Genomic DNA, 19,776 nt, shown 5'->3' with positions numbered 1-19,776 from the left:
TTGCTCCCTGGGAGCGAGGTGCAAAGGGAAGTTTACCAGAATATTCAAAGCTTCTCTTTCTCCTTTCCATTTCTTTCTACCTCATTAGGTTTGTTTGTGTTTAGCACAGTCTCTGTAACTCCCTGTATCTCATTCCCAGTTATGTTAAGGGTGTAATTGCCTCCTCTTAGGAAGAGGCATCTCTCTGTGCTGTCCCTCCAGTTCAGCATGCTGTCTCCAGAGCTGGCTGATGCCAGATGCTTTAGGGGAGCACAGAAACCCTCCATAACACACCTAATTGTGCAGTGGTATCCTATGGGAGAAATTTCTTCCTGCCTGCAGCTGGTGCATCTGTACACTGTGCACAAACATCATCTTGATCTAATACTTGTTTGGAAAAAGTGTGTGTTTCTCTGCACTTCCAATAATGAACTCAGAGTAACTTCCCTCATGCATTCACCTTCTAAATATGCTCTCCTCTTGAGTGCACTTCCCAGCCATATTTCCCTAGCGCAGCAGAAGCGGTGCTTTGTCCATGAAACAAATGCAAATGTAAACCCATCCCTACATGATCTGAGACTTCAGTGTTAAGATGTGTGTGTTATGTAGCAAGGAGTCCCACTTCTTCCTTCTCATTTTGGAAATGAAGACCACAATTTAATCGAAGGGTTGTTGCAGAGGTTTCTGTGATTAGATACGCGCACCCTGGGTGATGTGGCCTGTGCACTACTGGGGCTGGAAAGCAGATGCTGTCACTCATAGGTAACCAGTTCAAAACCACGTGAAGCACCTCGCTGCCACGGGTCCCGCTAGTGGTGCAGAAGTACCCAGCCGAGCACGCGTGCTCTGCAGGTCTCTTTAGGGTGCTTGCTGTCCTCAGGAGCATGCGACTATCTCAGCTCAGAGTCACGCATGGGGGCATCCACATAACAAAAACCACCAGTGCTGCTGGGAAGTATCATCAAACATGCCAAAAGGGCTGATGACTCATTTCTCAGCCAAGGGTGGCCTCACAAAACCAGGGTGAGGATGTTCTGGCAGGGGGCCATCTGCTTTGGCAGCATCTCTGCCCAAGGAGCATTGGTCCTGTGGGTTAGGAGAATGTCCTCTTCTGGGACGTTGGCCGAGCAGTTGAACACAAGCCTTCTGTCTGGAAAAAGGAGGAAGATTGAGGGAAGCTGCCTCCTTGCTGTACCAGCGCTGGTGCGCCCAGTGTTCGGACTGGCAGCTCTGAGTGAGGCCGGGCTCCCTCCAGGGAAAGAAGCGCAGCTCAGTTGCTAATCTGTGTGCCAAGGGAGGGCAGGGAGCTGTATTGTATATTAAAGCTATGTTAGCATTAGGAAGTTCCATAACAAATCATATTTTCTCTTGACCTTTCAGTTTCTGGAAATGTAGACACAATAAACAAATGTGGAAGAGATGAGCTTATGCTGAAATATGAGGATATAGCAGAGTGGAAAGTATAAAGCAAACAAGGAAGCAATTAAGCGCACAATGAAGGGAATTAACCAATATGCAATCCATTATGCATTTATTTATACTCAGAGGCATAACTAATAATAAACATAGGATTTCCACAAAGAAAACAGTCTCTGTTCCCTATTTTAAACAACCTTATGGAGTTGTGATGGTTATAGATGAAGAAATTCCTTCTATCACATTATCCGTTTCCTGGTTCTTCTTTGCAGCACAATTTTTATAGCTTTTGTCTGGCTTTACAAAATGCCTGGGAAGCCTGCGATGCAGCTCCAGTAGCATCTTAGAGCAGAGGCAGTTACTGCCCTCAAAGTGTTTTGTTTGTGCAGAGTGTAGCAGAAAGGAGTTCTGGTCCACGTCGGAGCTTCTGGGTACTGCCATTGTATAAATATTAGATAATCATAATTGTGATCGTTGGCTTTGAGACAAGCAGATGAGGGGATTGACTTTGCTTTTGCCAAACCTCATTGATCGGGTTTCAGTTTAGCAAATAGCAGTTCACGGCGTGTTTTGGGTCCCATGAGCCTGACTGTCCCAAAGTTTGGTGGAGGGAATTTGGGGAGAAGAAATAGTTTTTCTCTGGGCTGTCTTTAATTGGTTGATTTGAAATTTGATCTGCAAGTCCAAGCCACTTCAACTCAATGGATCTGCTCAAGTGTCTCACGCTTGTCTTGTACTGGCTGAATGGGGCTTTTGCATAAATAAGTGGCCTGATTTTTCAGGGGCAGTGAGTACCTGCAGTCCACAATGACTTTAACAGAAATCTTGGATTTTCAGCAACTCTGAAAATAAAGCGTCTTTTGAGATGCTGGATGATGTGTTTGGAGATCCAAGTGGATTTACCTTCGTGAAGAAACTATCAAAAATAAGATAACCTAGAAACTTGCAATATGTGAACCCTTCACATGGATGCTCTTAATATGCAGTCAGAGTTCCACTGTGCACCTTCATTCATGCAGCTCTGAAAGCAGGATATGTTCGTGCATGGGAAGGATGTTCATCTCGAGGGTTATTGTAGTCTGCTCCGCACATGGTGGCTTCATACCTTACCTTGCTGCATGCTTACCCCTGCAGCTAGGCAGGCCCCGAGGCTTATGGAGCTGCAGTTTCCATCTGGCTGGGTTACTTCTAAAATGTTTCTGAGGGCGCAGACGCAGGGTTTTGTGCCTGAACTGGGTTTGCTCTTTTCTCCTGGCAACGTTACATTCCTACTTTGAAGATGCGTGCACGACCCTGGTGGTACCTAAATGGACACCTCTAAGGGCTGGCATCAAACTTTAATAATGACAAATGTTGTCTTATCATTTGCTATTGAAAATATCTTTCATCTTGGTAAGCCACTTGGTTTCCAGACCCGTAGTGGTGGTCTGTACTCTGCTGTCGTTGAGAAGCTTCACGTTTCATCAAAAAGGTTAGTGCCGATGTGGTTGTGTTTGGGAACGCGTTGTCCTTATTTTGTTCTCTCTGGAGTCACGTTAAGTTGGTTTGAGGAGATTTTCCCATTCGTTGCTGCTGTTTTGGCTGGTGTAGGGCTGTTTGCGGGCATGGCCTACGTGCACGCAGTGAAGGTGGTGGTCACCTGGCGCGATGCTCTCCCTGGAGCGGTGCTGTGAGTACAACACGCGAGGCTGCTGCAGTGAGCCATGGGCTGGCCTTTCTGCAAGGAACACAATATCCGCGTGTCTTCGCGCTGCCGTTCAGAGCTGATGACTGCTGGCCTTTCTCAGGATGATAATGCGGTGCAGAATTTCCCTCTTACAGTTGGGTCTGGATATTATTATACAAAGAAAAATAAATTGTGATCCCTAATCTTGGTTTATTTGTGGATCTGGCTTTAGCTGTTAAAAACCCTATTTCAAATGTGATTAGAGTTCCCTTTTGTCATAAAAGAGCACTGGCACCAGACTGTTTCTCTTTGGATGCTCCTCTTGTGGTCCTGGTGCTCCTGGCTGCTTTGGTATACACGGGTGTACGCAGCTTCGATTCTCTTCCCCAATGGGCTGCCACCTTTCCTGGGGGAGGCAGGGAGAGGCGGGTGAGAAATGGTTTGCAGAGTTATTTCTTATGCTTTAGGATTGCCTGCAATTCTTTCAGAGGTGTATGTCAAATGATATTTATTTTGTTTATGGCATGAATTAATTAATTTCCGTAATACTTTGGAGATGTAAAATGTTATAAAAGTGCTCGTTATTGCTGGTTGCTGTTATTAATTGTGTGTTATTTCAAGCAGTGTTGTTTTGTCTTCTTTCTCCGTCTAAGGACAGGAGCATGATTTCCAGCTATGCACAGTGATCTTGCAAAGAACACAGTTAATGCAGTGTTGTGGTTGGTATAATAAACACTTGATACATTCATGAACATATGGGGAAAGTATGGTGAGGTTTTTTCCCCCTCATTTGCCAATTAGTAAAATGGCTCAGTAGACATTGCTTGAATGTTTATATTTTTTCTTTTCTGAATTTAGACAAAGTATGGGAAATGTCATTCTGCAGTTCTTTTCAAGCCACTATAAGGAAATGGAAACGAGGGGGGATAAAAAGATCAAGTACTGAGAAGGCTACTTGTTCTAACATGTCGTCAGCTCTTCTATGTCTGATGAGCTGTGGCTGCCGCAATACACAAGTATTCAGGCACTTCAATCTCTTTTAATTATTTACCTTCATGACACTCTGCTAAGGCTGGGGGATGCTGCTTTCATGCACAGGGAACTGCAACATGGCAAAGATGGAATAACATGTTGCTTAGCAGGTTAGTAACAGAGCAGGAAATCCAAGTCCCTGATTAACTTCTTACCTCTGGGCTACGTTCCACGTGTCCTCAAGGTAGCCAGCCTGCGGCCTTGTAAGCCATTTGAGTGCGACTGTCGTGCTGGGCTTTTATCATGTAGCCAGAAGTTGTTAAATCCCACCTGCGTGAAGAAGTGAGCCAGCGGGGACTCTGAGGTGGAGACAGCTGTGCTGGTATGGGGCACATCTGCATGGCCAACCCAGTCCAGCCCAGCTGTAATGCATGGCAGAGCCAGAGCCCTGGAGAGCCAGTGGCATTTCTTGCCTACGAACTCCTCCTGGAGTTCCCCTTGGCTCTGGAGGTGTACAACACGTCTCGTGGTTCTCAAGCACGTGAAGATTTTGGTGCATGGCTCACTGGGTCAGAAAAGCTGGCCACCCCTGCCCTGACCTTCCTTCAAATTGCCTCTTTGTTCCAAGAAAGTATGATACTTCTTAGAGATGGACCAGAAACTGTATTTTGATCCACACATGCCTGAACTGGAGAGAAATTGAAGGCCCAACTTCACTGCTGAACCAAAACCTTGGATCTTCATACCCCTGAACTTTGGGAAAGTTCAGATTTGGAGCTGAGTGTTGTGGTTTGGGCCCATCTTGAATACTTACCTTCTGAGCCACTTAAAACAAAAACAGCATTTGACTTGCAAAACAGTGGAGAAATTGAATTCATTTTCTGGGTCTCTTCTTTCCTCTACAAAATGCCATGCAACTTTCTGTGCGGTCAGTGGAAGTTATGTCTTTAGCAAAGGGAGTAGAGGCTCCTACCTCTAAATTAAACTTTCTCAGTGGGATGTTAGGATGCCTTGGTTGCAAGTTTTGAATTAATAACATGAATACGTAGCCAAGGTTTTGGTCCATAACAGCACATAACTTATCCTGTACACACTTTTGCTCCCTCTGTAGAGCATTGGAGAGGACATTATTAAAGGGCCTTGTGGCTGAATGCACACAATATTCTGTATCCAAATTATGCCAACTCTTCATTTTTATTTACTAACTTTAAAGTCACAGCATGTAATTTATCTGAGCGCCAGTGCGCTGGCATGCAATAGAAAAGTCTGTATACAAGGAAGACTCCAAAGAGCAGTGACTGCACAGTAACAAAGGTGATTCAGGGGCAGTTCTTGGAGGGACTTATGTTTCCCAGAGTGACAGTTTGCTCGTTGGTGCTGTAAAGAGCTGCGTCCGAACGGGGATTTCCTTTGTGTCCTTAGAAGGACGCAAAAAGTCATAGCTTTATCTGCTCCCCCCATGTTTGATTACACATGAGGCTGTTACGGCTCGGCTGGGCTCCTTTGAGAGCACCACAAACCACAAAATGATGTAGAGGAGAGAAGTTAATACCCAGGTTTAGGGAGCACAGAGCAGCTTAGGAGGTTGGTAATGCGCTATATGGAGTCTTTCATTGCTGGGTAGCATCCAGGCCATGACTGAAGAGCCCTGCCATCTAATGATGGTTTGGTGACTTACGGAAACTGGGATGGTGGATCTCAGTCGCAGACATGGCAGAAAAGATGCCCACGCAGCAAAACCTGCTATCACGAGTGGTGTAACTGGCAAACTTGCCAATAACCTCAACAGAAAGCCTGAAACCCTACCCACTTTTTTGAAGGGCTTTCTCCAGGAAAAACAGTTGGAGAGGAAACATATAATGCCACTGTGAATCTGGAACTTAGTTCAGGTTTGCTTTGGTTATTAAGTGACCTTATTGCTGCATTTTTAACATGCTTTATTTTGAAACTTTAAAAAGAAAGCTGTCATCTTCATCCAGCCTCATTCAACAGGACAAACAAGTGTGTTTCAACAAGGCCTCGTGGCTTTTAATCCTTGATACCCCATGGTTTTAGGTGGTGCTAGAGTAATTATTGCAACTGCTGTTCGCAGTTGGCCGCTGCTGAAAGGTGGAGCCACCCGTGCTGACATTGGGTTATTCCTTTTGTGACGCCTTTTTGGGGAACAGAAGTTGTCGTGGCAGCAGTGGAGCGTCCACAGTGATCCCTGTGGCAGGGCAGACTGCGGCCGCTCGAGAAGGGCGCTGGGAAGGTGGTGCAGGAGCGTGACTGCCCAGGCTGCGCCAGGTTTGTCAGCGACGTGGGGAGCGAAGGCTGTCCTGCGTCTGGCCACGAGCTGAGCACTGAGGTCGTTCGGGAGCGATCTCGACTGAACTGAGCGTAGTGTGGGTGGCCAGGAGCGCTGCGTCTTGCTCGTCACTGGAAATCAAGCTACTGCTCTGGATGGGTGGACTAAAAGGGCTTGCCTGGCAAATCTGCGTGTTCCCTTTACTTTCCCTAGCTCAACATGCTTTTATTTCTTCCATAGGCACTGAAGAATTTCCCTGGGAAGCAGCAAGCATTTACCTGGCAAGGGAAAATTAGGAAGACATGTGATATAAACATAGCTGGTTTTAGAGCAATCGTTTAGCAGCTGGAAATGCAGAGGAGCCAGTAGCAGGTGACCAGCCAGTTTTGTGCAGACAGCTCCAGACGTTTTTTGAGAGAGTGCTCCTCTGAAGCACGTTCTGATGTTGGCTGTGGGTGTGCGTTTGTGAGGTTTTCCCGTAGCGGCTGATCCCTGGATCAAACAGGGGATGGGTCTCGTTTAGAGGAGATCATCCTCAGCCTCAGTAAAAAAGGCTGAGCTGCCGGGTTGTCGCGGCAGGGCGGGTAACGCGGCTTTGCAGAGGTGCGTGCTCTGGAAGTCGCCTGGATCAGATGCGCTGCCCAGAGTTGCCAGCGCGGGTAGGGCAAATCTTTAGGGCTGGAAATGGAAAGTTTGGGGATGGAGAGCTCCAGGCCCCTTCGGCGGCGGGCTGCTTTCTTGGAGCGACCGCAGGAGCGAGGCCGGAGAGCCGTGGGCAGCGAGGGGCTGGCGGGCGCCCCCGGGGCAGAGCCTGCGGCAGCCGTGCCGCTCTCCCCGCGGTGCCCGGCTGCCGGGAATGACTCATGCCCGCTGGCTGCGGCAAAGCACGCGTCGCATTTGCACCTTTGGGCCTTGCCTGTCAGCAGCCTGTTCTGTTTTGCTTTCCCCTGCGATCGGTTATTGTCTTCCTGATTTAAACCAGACAGTGTTAAACATACAGCTTGTCCTCTGTGGGCATATGAGGTGAATGTATCGTTTGTTTGTTTTTGTGGCAGTTATACTTTTTTTTCCTTCTTACATAATTATTTTTGATTGTCGTTTTCTGGCAGTTTCTTGGCTGGGATGCGCTGCAGCTGCCCTCATTAGGGGCTGTGCCAAACACAATCTTCCTGATACTGAATGTTACTTGGTGGCTGCAGCCCCAGATGGCATGTGTAGTAGCAATTGAATCCAATTACATCTGTGTAATGCTTTTTAAATTGAAAGCCCAGTCGAAAAGAAAGATGCCGAGCTCCTCGCCACTTAAGTGGCTTGACGAGACTTTCTCCTAGGACTTGCTGTATCGGCAGTCAGAAAGAAGGGGCTGCCCCTGTGGATTAAACTAAAACCGTAATAACACGACCTGCTTTTTAGGTCACGCTTCTCCACGCATGACGCCCGCGTGCCTGTGCGTGGCACAGGAGAGCAGTATCACTGCACCCGTTTTACAGGTGAGGGAAAGTGAGGCAGGGAGCGGCGAACAGGCTCATCCCACGTCACTTGGCGGGCCAGTGACAGGGCTGAACCCGGAGCCTACAGCAGAATGCCTTTGTCCGGTGCCGCGCTTGCTTGGCAGCCCTCCTCGGACACCGGGCTGATTTCAGAGCGTGCCCCCCTGGCCGGCCTTAATCAGATCTCTCCCCTTGCCCCTCCGCCCTGCTGAATTTTCAGATAAACATGACGTTTTGTTTTGTTTTCCTCTCCTCTGCTACGCTGTCGTTTGGACTATTAATAAATGCCAAAGGAACTCCAGCTAATGAATAAGCTAAAAAGCCCCTGGGAGTGATGAGAAGCTTTGGAGAGATGCGTTGGCCCTTGAGTGATGGGGAAACACTTGGTTTTACTTTGTTATTGTTGCAAATGTGCATTTGTCGAGGCTTTCCAGGCACGCGACTGTGTTCTCCAGTGCAAAAGCATGATTCAGTGTTCGGCTGTGACAGTGGATGTCTTCGAGTATGTCTTGTCCTGTGCACGGTGCCTCTTTGCCGCAAGCTTTTGCACATCTGAAGGCTGCTACTGTGTCTTCCTTCAGCTGTCTGTATTTCTTTCTGGCATGGGCAACCCAAATCCTTTCAGTCTTCCTTTGTCAGCTGCATCCTGGCCCTCTGCTCCATGTATTTAAGGCTAGAAAAGTCTAATCGGTGACTTACCGACATGTGCAGCTAGAACTCGTTCTCGTTACCTCCTGCTCTGAAGCCCTTTGCCTTGCAAGTGCAATTTCTCCACTTGTCTTCCTGGAGCTGTTGTGAATTGCCTTGGGCCAGCGCTGCCCACCGTCAGCAGTGCCGGTGGCGCGGGCTGCACGACGGAGCCGGTCAACGGCAGCACCACAGTGGCTCGGACAAGGTTGGTGCTGTGCACAGACGGATCCTATTAGCTTTCCACTTCCATGGATGCATACCAAGGGCACGCGCATGTGTGTTGGGGAAAGGCAGAGGAAAAGGGGTCTAAAAGATTAGCATCGATTAGTTCTGTAACGTGAGAGTTTGGGAGAGGAGTCAGCTGCGAGCTTGCACATCTTCAGCACAGCTGGATGCAGCCTCATGAGAGGGAAAGGCCGACGGCAGGAAAGCAAAGAGTTGCCTGCTGCAGTGACAGAGAGCCCTCCTTGGGAGCAGAGGGGTGGGGAAAGGAGGACAAGAAGCTGTTCTGGAGGGCCCATTGCTATCATAGTCGAGTTAAGCCTCATCCTAGAGCAGTGACTCTGGTTTCTCCAGTCTCCTGCACGGACTGGCGTCAGTGTTACCGACTGGGGCTGTCAGAAATGATTTATGGACTCAGCCTTGATACTCACAGGAACAAAAATGCAAAGGGAAACGGTACGGCCGCAGGCAACGGCCAGGAAAGATGCTAAGAGTCTGGCAAGTCCCACTGCTTGTTTGTTCCTGCTTTGCATTAAACTGTTTGCTGGGATTTAAAAAGCAAAACAAACAACTCTTCCCGCTGAGGCAAACAGCAGAGAGTGGCTGGGAGCAGGCTGCTCGGCTCTGGCGCCGGGGGCCTCTGGGCAGGGGGATTCCCACGATCGCAGCGTGGGGCAATGAGGCCACTCTACTGCGACCAGCCGCCGTCCCGGGTCGCAGCTCTTGGGCTCATCTGGAGCAAAGCTGAGCTGCTTCAACGTGTTTTGTGTTAAATGTTCTTTTAATCCCTTGCAGAAGACACACATTTATATGAAGCTGATTGCATGTACATGCTGGGTTTGTTTCTTTTTTCATTTATATCACTTTTTTTTTCCTTAAAATGTAAGCCTTTTTGAGTTTTTAAGGGAAGCGTGCTTACTGTGTTCATTGAAACCACTTCTTCACTGGAAATTCTCCTAATTTTTACTCAAAAATATATATAAAGATCCGATACTTGAAAGCAAAGCAAACCAATTTTATCAACTCAAGACGCATTTGTAACATTTCCTAATTAGTTGAAATAGAGGAAACCTATTTCCAGTGAGAACTGTACGTTTTTGTGTGCTTGAATTCAAAAGGTTGTCAATAAGTAGTAGCACTTCTCTTGGCACTGCACTTGCATCAGGGATTTCCAATCCAAAAGGTTTCAGATGCAGTTCAAAGCTCTGAATTTCTGATGCTATTTCTGAAACACTTAATGCAAGGAGTTTCTGAAGCTTTGCTACGATTTTTTTCCCATTAACAGTGAAATTCTGCATGTTCCCTGAAATGATCAAAATCCAGGATGCGAAATTGTGCCTGTTGCCATGCAATGCGGGCTGTTGCTGATGAGGAGCTGCGTTAGCTCTGGGTCTGGGCTGGATCGAATTTGCTCTCAGCCTGGGTGACACCCACCCGGCCCGTCCAGGGGCATAGGTTCCCGGGGCAGCCGGCCGTGTTCGTAAGGGTGGTACCGCTCCCCAAACGCAGTAGGTCGCTCTCCAGTTGTTTTTTTGGTGTCTTGCCAGTGGAGGAAGTGAGGAGGGGGGAGTTGTCCTTTGAGAAAGGAGGAGTGTTTGCAGCCCTCAGCTCCCTCCCCAGTCCTGTTCTCCGGGACAAACTGTAGCTCATAAATCTCCTACTCAGCAGGGAGCGTTTGTGCTATAAACTAATTAGGCAACTAGTCAAATACCACAAACACCTTTGCCCTCATTAGAGACCAATAACAGTCGCAAGGAGGTGCTGAAATGCCTCATTAGCAGCGAGCAGGGCCTCCTCTCTGGCGTGGGGGCTACAAAAACAAACTATCAGCCCAAGGATGCAGGAGGCCGTGACACTGATTTGGTGCAGTGCTAATGATTTGCATGTCAATCAGCAAGGCCCATGCCACGTGGACCTTCTGGGCTTGTGGGCCCCAGTCTGTACCCAAGAGCAGGGCTCGTAGATGGCAGGATGTATTTGCATTTGCTGTGGAAACAAGGGATTCGGCGGTCTTCTGGGATGAGGAACTTCTCTTGCTCTGCTCCTCTTCATCTGCCCTGCTGCAGAGCGGGCTCTGTGCTATTCTCCTTCTCCTTTTTCTAAGCGCCTCTTCCCTTTGGTGGTTTTGGTTATGGAAGGGTCATCCAGGCAACGCAGATGAGCACCAGCCGAGGCACCGTCCATGCAGCACAGCTTGAGCTGCACAACCAGTGCGTGCCGCTTGCCCAGGCCCGCCCTGGCTCTGCTGAGAAGGAGGTGCGTGAGCGCTGCTCTGCCTTCATGCACCCCAGGGCTCAGCACTGTTGCTCCGATCTGGCCCTTGAGCTGTTTACCAAAAGATAAAGGCATAAAAATGGAAGTGGAAGTTCCTCTGCAGCACCAGCTTTTTGGAAGCAGTGGAGATTGAGACGTGTGAGAAAAGAAATGGCAGAATAACGTGAGCCAGGTGGACGTGTGTCGGGCTGGCCACGGGAACGCTGAAGCGCGCTCTCTCCGCGTACCCCGTGTTGCTCTCCAAGGCCCTTTCGTTGCAGCTCTGGGTTGTTTCCAAAGCAGCTGGATGGGACCCAGAGTCAGGGCGATGCCCTCCTCCCGTGACTGCAGTTCTTTCTGCTGTTGTCTAGAAAAAGATGATTTTCACACCCTGTGGTACCACTGCAGTATCCAGAGGCGCCTCATGAATGCGAACCTGCATAAAAATACACTGGAAAATATCTCCCAGGCAAATTGCCCTTTTCCGTACTGCTAAAGCTGAGCTGAAATGGGTAACTTTGTTAGGCCTGTGCTCTCATGGTGTCACGAATGACTTCAGGCTTGCCCAGAGAACACCAGCTGGAAAATCAGAAATATCATTTAGACTTCTAGACCAACTGCATTGCCTGTCTGGATACTTTTGTGTGTGCTTCAGCTACCTGCGTGGCCAAAGACACCTTCCACTCTGCACCTTCAGGGGCCAGGACTGCTCTGTACTGGAAGAGATGTCCTGGGGGAGTTACAGTGTATCCACCATTCAAATATGTTAAGAATAATTTAGACAGAATTCCCTCAAATATACCAAGATACACAGTTGACCCTACTTGAAGCAGAGGGGGGGCCTAGATTTGTCTCTCTTAAACTTATTAATTGAAGGAGAGTTACACAATTAAAAAGAAAAAATCCAAGATCTGCCCTGTCCAGTAACAACTGAACATGCAGTGCCCATACAAGTGATTGCCTTTCAGAATCACCAAAAAAGAAGCTACATTGTGAATGTTCGTTTGTTATTTAAATTTTTCCATGCTGTCTTTGCTTTGTTTGCAGCTGGGATGGGACTGTGTGTGTATGTGTATTTCTCTTCCAGTTGTTTTGTAGAATATTGCTGGTATGTGGACCACCAGGCAAGGAGTGCTAGGCTGTATGCCTTCCTTCTAGATCCTTTCCTGCCCGATTTTGATACAGTCTCAGAAATAATTTGGTGGGTATTGAAGTCAGTTCGAGGTTCATGCTGTGATAGTGTCCGTTTCCCGCTTCCGATCAGAATCTTGGCTTTGTGAAATACAATGAGCTGTTGCACCTAGTCTGGATTTTAGCTTTCTGGCATGTTAGTGGATGTCTTCAGCGCTCAAGAAACATAACCCAAAGCAGTGTCAAGGCAGTGAAAGACAGACATTGTAAGAAGATAGTCTCTGAGTAAGGAATTTTCTGCAATAATTGCCACAAGTGGCAGGGAAAAATTAACTGTGCTTAAGCCGGGCAGAAATTCCTGCTTCAGAAATTAGGCTAAGGCTAAGGCAGGTCCTCTAGGCCAAGTCTTCTGCCCAGACATGTCCTGCTAAATACACTCACCAGTTTCTCCAGTGGAGCAGAAAGCTGTAGCAGCATTCTTTGGATGCCATCCAGAGAGGGATGTGCAAAAGGGGTCGTTCTTTAGTGCATAACTGTAGAGATTGTGTGTTTGCCCAAGTTGTGTGTCACTGGGAACAACACAGAGCAAATGGCAAATTCCTTATAAAAGTGGTTTTGTGGAGGGGTAAAATCTACAGCTGCAGCCACTTCCAGATGTGTGATGAGGAATGACCTATCTCCCCTGCCGTCCCTCCGATTTGAATGCCTTTACATGCTGTTCTCTAGCTGTAAGGTTCACCCCAAAAGGCCTGTTAACACTTCTACACAGATGTGTTTGGGTGCTGATGGGTCCCTGATTCATTTGCTTTAAAAGCAAAAGCTTGCAGCTGGTTGAAAAATCAAGGGAGACATTTTGTAAAAGTAATAATAATGCTCAATGAAGAAATCCCTAGTGGATTCTCTCAGCCTTTGCTGCTTAATGAACCAACTGATTCAGCCTGTAGTGTTGAAATAATCCTTCCAAGCACAGTCCCATTAAGTCGGGGAAAGATTTTACAGCAGAACTTTTGTTAATGAACCAAGATTTTGCTTCAAAGGAAGAAACGGAGCTTTCTCTGACCTGGCTTTTAGGCACAGGTGAATTTATTTGTATTTTTTCCCTTGTGTTTTAGGCTGTCACCTAATCATCAATATAGTTTGAAACGTTTCTTTCTCTTCCTTTGTTATTAAGCAAGGGACGACGAAGAAGTTTGTAGAAGGGGAATTCACTGAGTGCCATTGCATACAGAGACAAAACCTCCAGCTTAGGAAGTCCCTGAGCTGCAAATTTTTCAAGTCTGGGAGAATATTCTGGAAAAAAATTCACCGTATGTTTATTCTATTCTTAAACTCTTCCCAAAGCATCTGCTTTTAGCCACTCCTGGTGATAGGATACTGAGCTAGATGGGCCTTGGACAGCCATTATTACAGACTTGAGTTGACTATCATCAGGTTGTGGCTATGTCTTTTATTAAATAGGATTAGAAGTGCTGAGGTACAGTCACATAGATTTTTCTTCATCTTCTTCATCCTGCCTTTCTTCTCGCCTTTCTTCTGTCAGCCACTTTGCTTTTAATTGGCTTTTTCCCCGATTGCGGTAACACTAGCCTTTCTGAAGGGGTCGGTCTTGGCTGGGGTAAAGCTATGCACGGCAGCTTTTGTGTGGCTTTATCTTCTGTCCTTCAGAGCACTCTTGAGGATGCTCAGGCCTCCAGGGTTTGAGTGCTTTCTTCTTGTGTGTACTGCTTATGCCCTAACAGTGTGACTACCGTCATGGAGTACCGCAAATCTTGCTCTCCAGATTTCCAGATGAAGGGTTTCCTATCTACGTGCCCTTTAATGCTGAAGTTCCCTTGCCGAAACCAAGAAATTTGACTTTAAGGAGTAACAAGCATTCACCCATGGAAGGAATTCTGACTCATATGAGAAACTCCATTGATTTGAATGGCAAAGCTGAGTCGTGCCTGGGGGGAAGTGCTGAAGGTATATGTGTTCAGGACCTTTGGCACAAATTCAAGCAAGCTTTGAGCCTGCTTAGGACACTCAGAATATGTGCAAATTTAGTTCACTATTCACTAGAGATCCTCTCTCAAAATACAAATAGGGATCTTTATTGAAATTCTTCCCTTGTTGAATCCAAAGAGAAAATTCCCCTTCCTTTAGGTAGGAATAGGATTTTCATCCCTGCAAAACCCTGTTTGGTCTTTGCCTTCCTTAGAGCAGCCCAAGGTGAAGGAAGGCTGGTTCATGGTCAACCAGACAAGTTGTAGGTGAAGCTTGTTAGAAGAGAGGAACTCAGAAGAACTAAACAGTGTTATCCTTCTTCCCATCGAAGCCATCTGGCCCTCAGTTGCCAAATTGATGCCAAGCCCCAGTGACCTTTCAGACTCATCACTATGCTTAGAAGATTTACAGCGGAAAAAAGCTACTTCTTGTGAGGAAATTCTTGCTCCTTCCTCCCAGGAGAACATGTAGCCACAGTGATTCATATGTTCAGCATCCTGGCTTCCCGTAACTGTCCGTCAGTGTCTACAATGCACAAACTTGTGGAGAATCCATGCTTGCTTGCCTCTGTGAGATAGGGTGATGTAAGCTCTTGCTCTGCCTTCTCCTGGCTTTCCAGCCTGTTCAAAGTTCAAAGCATTAGTCTCATCATTCAGAGTCGCCCCGCAGGCCAGCCCTGGCTGCTTCTCCTAAAGTGATGACATTTTAAAAGGGCTTTGGAATGACGAAGGTCCCAGAGTCCTGGAGGAAATGGAGGTGAAGCTCGTTGACAATCGGGGCCTGAGTTTCCAGATCTGCCTAAGCCAGTGTCTGCCTGTTTTCAGGCAGTGCTGGAAACCACATTTAGTATTTGCACTGGAACTGCTGTGAAGATTTTCATTTTACTGTCCACCAAGATGTTCTCTGGAAGGTACTGGTATCCTGTAGGGTAACTCATGGAGAAGAAATTCTGTTTTCCTTGGATAACTGGAAAAAGAAGTACACTGAAGTCTGCAGAGAGGCTAGTGCTTTTCACGTAAAAGGTCAGGAGAAAAATGAACTTAACAAACGGGTCCAAGCCCAGAAGTTGCATTCAGTTTGGATTTCAAACATCCTAAAAATCCATAAGTGGATTTGTATGTGAGCCCCACAAAAATTTCAATGTCTCTCACAAAACTGGGAGTTGGACTTGGATTTTGAAGTTTTCTGCCTCAACCAAATTTAGAAGTTGTCTGATGTGGGGTCTTGTTCAGGCCTGTCTCCAATTACAGGGCCATAAACTCATAGGTCTGTTCAGGGAATTGCATTTGCTGGTCTGCACGAGCCACTGGCTGCCTTCAAATAGACCAGGCCTTGAGCTGGGGAGCATTAAAGCAGCACCAAAGCATTTGGCATGAGGCTGTCTTAACGTTAGTGGGTTTTGTCCTTTTGGCCTTTCCCTCCACCCCTCTCTCCTGAGCCTCCCTAGCGTGCAATCTCTGCTATGACAACTGTAAGCTATAATCATTGCGGATATTTCCAGGAGATCTGGGGGTGCCAGGAGAAGATAATTCTCTGCCTTGGGTCAGCTCTTACTCTTTTTAGCCCTCAGTGGAAGCCAGCAGCATCAGGAGGCTGTGAGCATTTGTGGGATGAGGAAAGTTCTGCAGAACATGCCTGAAATAACCTTCTTACTGAAGGCAGTCACTTTTAATGCTGGGTTACTCCTTCTACCTCCTTCCCCCTGCCCCTAGGCGAATGTGCCTCCGTGCTGGGAATGCGAGTGAGCACAAGGCATGCACACAGCGCAGGCTATCTGGAAAGGAGGAACGGAAAATAAACAGACACTTGTGGAATATTTTTTCTCTATGGAAGAGACAGCTGCCAGGCCAAGCTCATTTCTGAAGGCTCGAGGACCAATCTATGCCCCTTTTGTTCCCACCATTTTAAAGAGCTTCCATTTAGGCCCTCAAGTGACTGGATGTACCTAAGGACGAGGCCCTCCCCTTCTCTCCTCCGTGGGGAATTACCTGGCAGTGCTGCGACCCGAGTGCATGTTGGCTCCCAGTGCTCAGGTTGTTCCGGACTTCTGGCTCAAGCGTGGAGCTGGCTTTACAAAGAGCACTTCTCTGCGGCAAGGCAAGGCCACTGCGGTTTCAGGTTTGTTTGTGAGCAGTACAGCCCTGTTTATTTATCTGCCTCCTCAGGCTCGGGTGGTCACCAGACAGGGGCTCAGGTTGTGATTGCAGGTAGGGAAAAAGAGACTCAATAAGAAAAGAAAATGAGCCAAAATCTCCCTTGCCCCATATCACGTCTAAGGCTCCGAGTAACGGAGACGGAAAGCTGTGCAGTAGCTGAACACAGCTTCCAAAATGACTGTCTGAGGCTGCAGGGATTCAGGGGCCGATTTTACCCAGGGAGAATTAATTATAGCATCTCTGGTGATGGCTCCTACTGACTTCCACCAGCTTTCCCATGGTTCGTTGCAGGGTAGTACTGCTCCCTTCAGCATCAGCAGGTGCCAAAGGTGTTCAATTGGTGACTGCTGCATGTCAAGTCAGGGAGATGAATTGTAGGAGCTCCAGTTATTGCATCCCAGCAGAAATTTGGGGCCTTTGGGGCTGAAAGCGGTAGCACGAGAGCACATGGGAACAGAGCAGGGCTCTTATTTCCCCCAAATCTCCTCTTGATTTATGGTGCGCCTGCTCAGCAAGGAAGCATGCCAGTGCTGCAAGGATTGCGTTATCTGGGCTGCGCTGCTAATGAGGCCGTCAAGTTGATTAAGCATCAGCTGGGAATGTTATCTTGGAGAGGTCTCTCCCTCCCTCCACAGTGACTGACACTTCTCCCTGAACAGACGGACTGGAGAAAGTTCTCAAGGCTCTGTGTTCGCATTAAAATAAATAGCAGGAGAGATGGAGCAGGAGATGGATCTGGCTGGTGGCAGATGTGTGCGCAAGATTGCACAACCCCTCGACGCTGAGGACAGAGCTGCCCAATTAAAACCAGTTACAGATGAGGAGAGGGGGGGATGCATGAGAGAAGTCGTTTTGTATAATAAATACTTAGGCTTGCAAGGCTTAGGAATGGCTCGTGTCGAGAGCCGCTGAGGGAGCGAGGGAATGAATGGATGAGTGGAGGAGGAATCCTGTTTAACAAAGCTGTATCTGCAGGCTGAACTTTTCAATAAGAAACTGGCAGTGTGGGCATAAAGCAAACAGGTGACTTTGGGAATTGCTTGACTTCCTTTTCTTCCCCTCCAGCTTGTTCCCCAGCGGCGGTGATCTGCCAATTCAGCCCCACACAGCTCTGAGTGTAAATGACACATCTGGCAAATTTACCCAGGAACTCCAGGCCAAATCTCTTTGTTTGCTAACAACTCAATATTTTGTCATATTCTGGGCCACCCATGAACCCCAGAGAAGTTAGAAATGCCAGCAAATCTGTTTGCCTATCTAGCTATGCTGGTGGGATCTGGCAGCAAGGAAGGTGGTCGTGAGCTACAGCTTGTGATGGTCGTCCTACTTCCAGCTGATGGGTGCGTTCTGAATTTGATCCCTACTGGCGACTGTCACCTGCCATGTGGCACCACGTGGAGCAAGGCCTGGAGCAGGGCAGGGGCAGAACTGCTGCAGATTGGCTTTGCACAGCTTCCGGCTGCCCTTGGGCATCCACAGCGGGGCCGAGGAAGCACAATCATCTTCAGCACCTCTGCAAACATCCATCAGACACCTGCCAGGGGAGCCGTTCTCTTCCCTGTCCTGGAGCGCGGTGGGGGGAACCCAGCACTCGCCATGGGCCGTGCAGCAGCGTGGCCGGAGAGCTGCATCTGCCTGCAAGGAGTGCCCGTGGGGCTGGACCGCGCAAGGGAGCCAGGCAGGATGGGATGTGCCCTCTTCGAACGGGGCATTTAAATCCTGCATGTCCTGCTGGGTCCCAGCCAGGACTCTTTGGCTGCCCTGGGACAAAGAATTTAATCTGGCTCAGTACAAGCTACCTGTTTTGGCTATGATTTTGGTAAGCAAAGTGCATGGAAATGTCTCTCTCATTCACACGGGCGCTTGGGTATATGTTTTCAAGAGAAATAAGCATGTTGTTTGTAGCAGAAAGTGTCCTGTGTGACTCATGTTGCATCTGCAGGATTTCCAGCTAGCAGTTTGGTGGTAGGGTGCTTGGCTGGCTGGTGTGGGGGAGCAGCTGAGGGTCGGCAGTGATTTGTGAGTCAGTCTGAGAAATGCTTTTCCCAGCTTCACCCCTGGACCCCAGGCTGCGCACTGACAGGAACCATGGGGCTTTGGCCTGAGCCCTCGTGGTCCTGTGCTGCTTCAGCTTCACCGGGAACCTTGGGGAATGGAGAGGGCAGAAAGGCAGCACTTTTGCTGCTGCGGTTTTGTGCTGGGTGCAGGGGTGTGGGGAAGACAGGGACTGCCACCCTGGAAAGCAAAGACTGCCACTTCTTAAATCAGCCGGGGTAGGGTCGCTGCCTTCAGCGCCCGGGGTGGACTGTTGCTGCTTTGTGTGAAGTTAAAGGAGGAAAGCGAGTAGAAGAGGTTCAGGTGCTGGCAGCGTGTGCAGTGCATGCAGATGTACGGCCGACATCTGCTGCTATTGCAGCTAACTCTTGGGTGCTCCAAAAATTCAAGCACCCCCCCCCACACACACACCCTCCCAAGCAGAGCAAAAATCTGAAATACCTCCTCATTTGAAGGCTCTTTTCCCTGCATGCGCTCATCAGTGGACAAACATGGGGTCAAAGAGGTTTTGCTTTTTGTTGTTGCTTTTCAGGGTTTGGTTTTTTTTTCTTCTTCTCTCTCTAAAACAAGAGAAAATCTCAAGGCAGTTTGTGCAATAGGAATTGCTGAACAAGGTAATTGCTTAATGCAGTTCCTTGGAGGGACTCTCTTTTAAATGGAAAGAGTAGTGTGTTGATTTGGTCACCTGCCAACCAGGAAATACCAAAAAGCTGAAGATGGACCCGTTACAAACAGCCTAACCAGCCTCAGATGTCCCTTCAATATTGGAATATGGAAGGTAATAGAGAGCACATGGGTCCTGTAAATAATGAGATTATTAACAAATACACAGAAATAAAGCCGTTTGGCTGCCTCGGAGAAGCACTGAAGCCACTGGTTTCAGATTAAATCTCTAAATTGCCCCCAACTGCTCTGTAACGGGTGTTTTTCCTGCAGCCTGTCAAGGCGAGACGTTCTTGTGCACCTCATACGTGCCCTGGTTTCATCCTGCACCTCTCTCTTGCAGCGGGGCCAGAGAGGAGGCTGGGGCAGAAGGGAGATGCCGATGCTCTGGGACGTGAGGGGTCAGCAGGAGACGGGATTGGGGCCTTGGGTAAATGTGCAAGGTGGAGAAGGCTGGTGAGCTTCCAAGGAAGCTGGGCAGAGGCGTGAGCTGAGGTTGCCTCCTCTTGCCTGCTTGACCCGTGTCCTGCTGCTGCGACTGCAGAGCTTGAGCCTGAAAACCTGGGGGGGAAGGAAGTGAGTCAGAGTTGGGGGAAAACTTGCAGCCAAGCTCTCAAACCAGGAGCCCCGAGTCAGGTGTTCAGTCCCTCCCTTGGCATCCCGGCAAGTGCCGATCCTGTCTGGGAGGAGGCTGGCAGGAGCTGCAGGTGCTCGACGGGGCTGTAAAGCAATCGGGTCATTTGTCTCCCTGCCGCAAGGTGGATCAGGGAGCCTCGCTCGAGGCATCCAGCCTTGAAAATACTGGCCCGGTTT

The 19,776-nt window shown here is 48.4% G+C and overlaps 1 protein-coding gene across 6 annotated transcripts in view; it reads left to right on the top strand.

Annotated features, from left to right (window-relative positions):
• The window catches only part of ZNF469 (zinc finger protein 469), a 281,089-nt gene that overhangs the window by 141,118 nt on the left and 120,195 nt on the right, over window positions 1-19,776 (top strand). The window lies entirely within an intron of this gene.

Source organism: Struthio camelus, chromosome 10 (assembly GCF_040807025.1).
Source record: "Struthio camelus isolate bStrCam1 chromosome 10, bStrCam1.hap1, whole genome shotgun sequence".
NCBI classification, from domain to species: Eukaryota; Metazoa; Chordata; class Aves; order Struthioniformes; family Struthionidae; genus Struthio; species Struthio camelus.
This window is presented reverse-complemented; position numbering and strand designations above follow the sequence as displayed.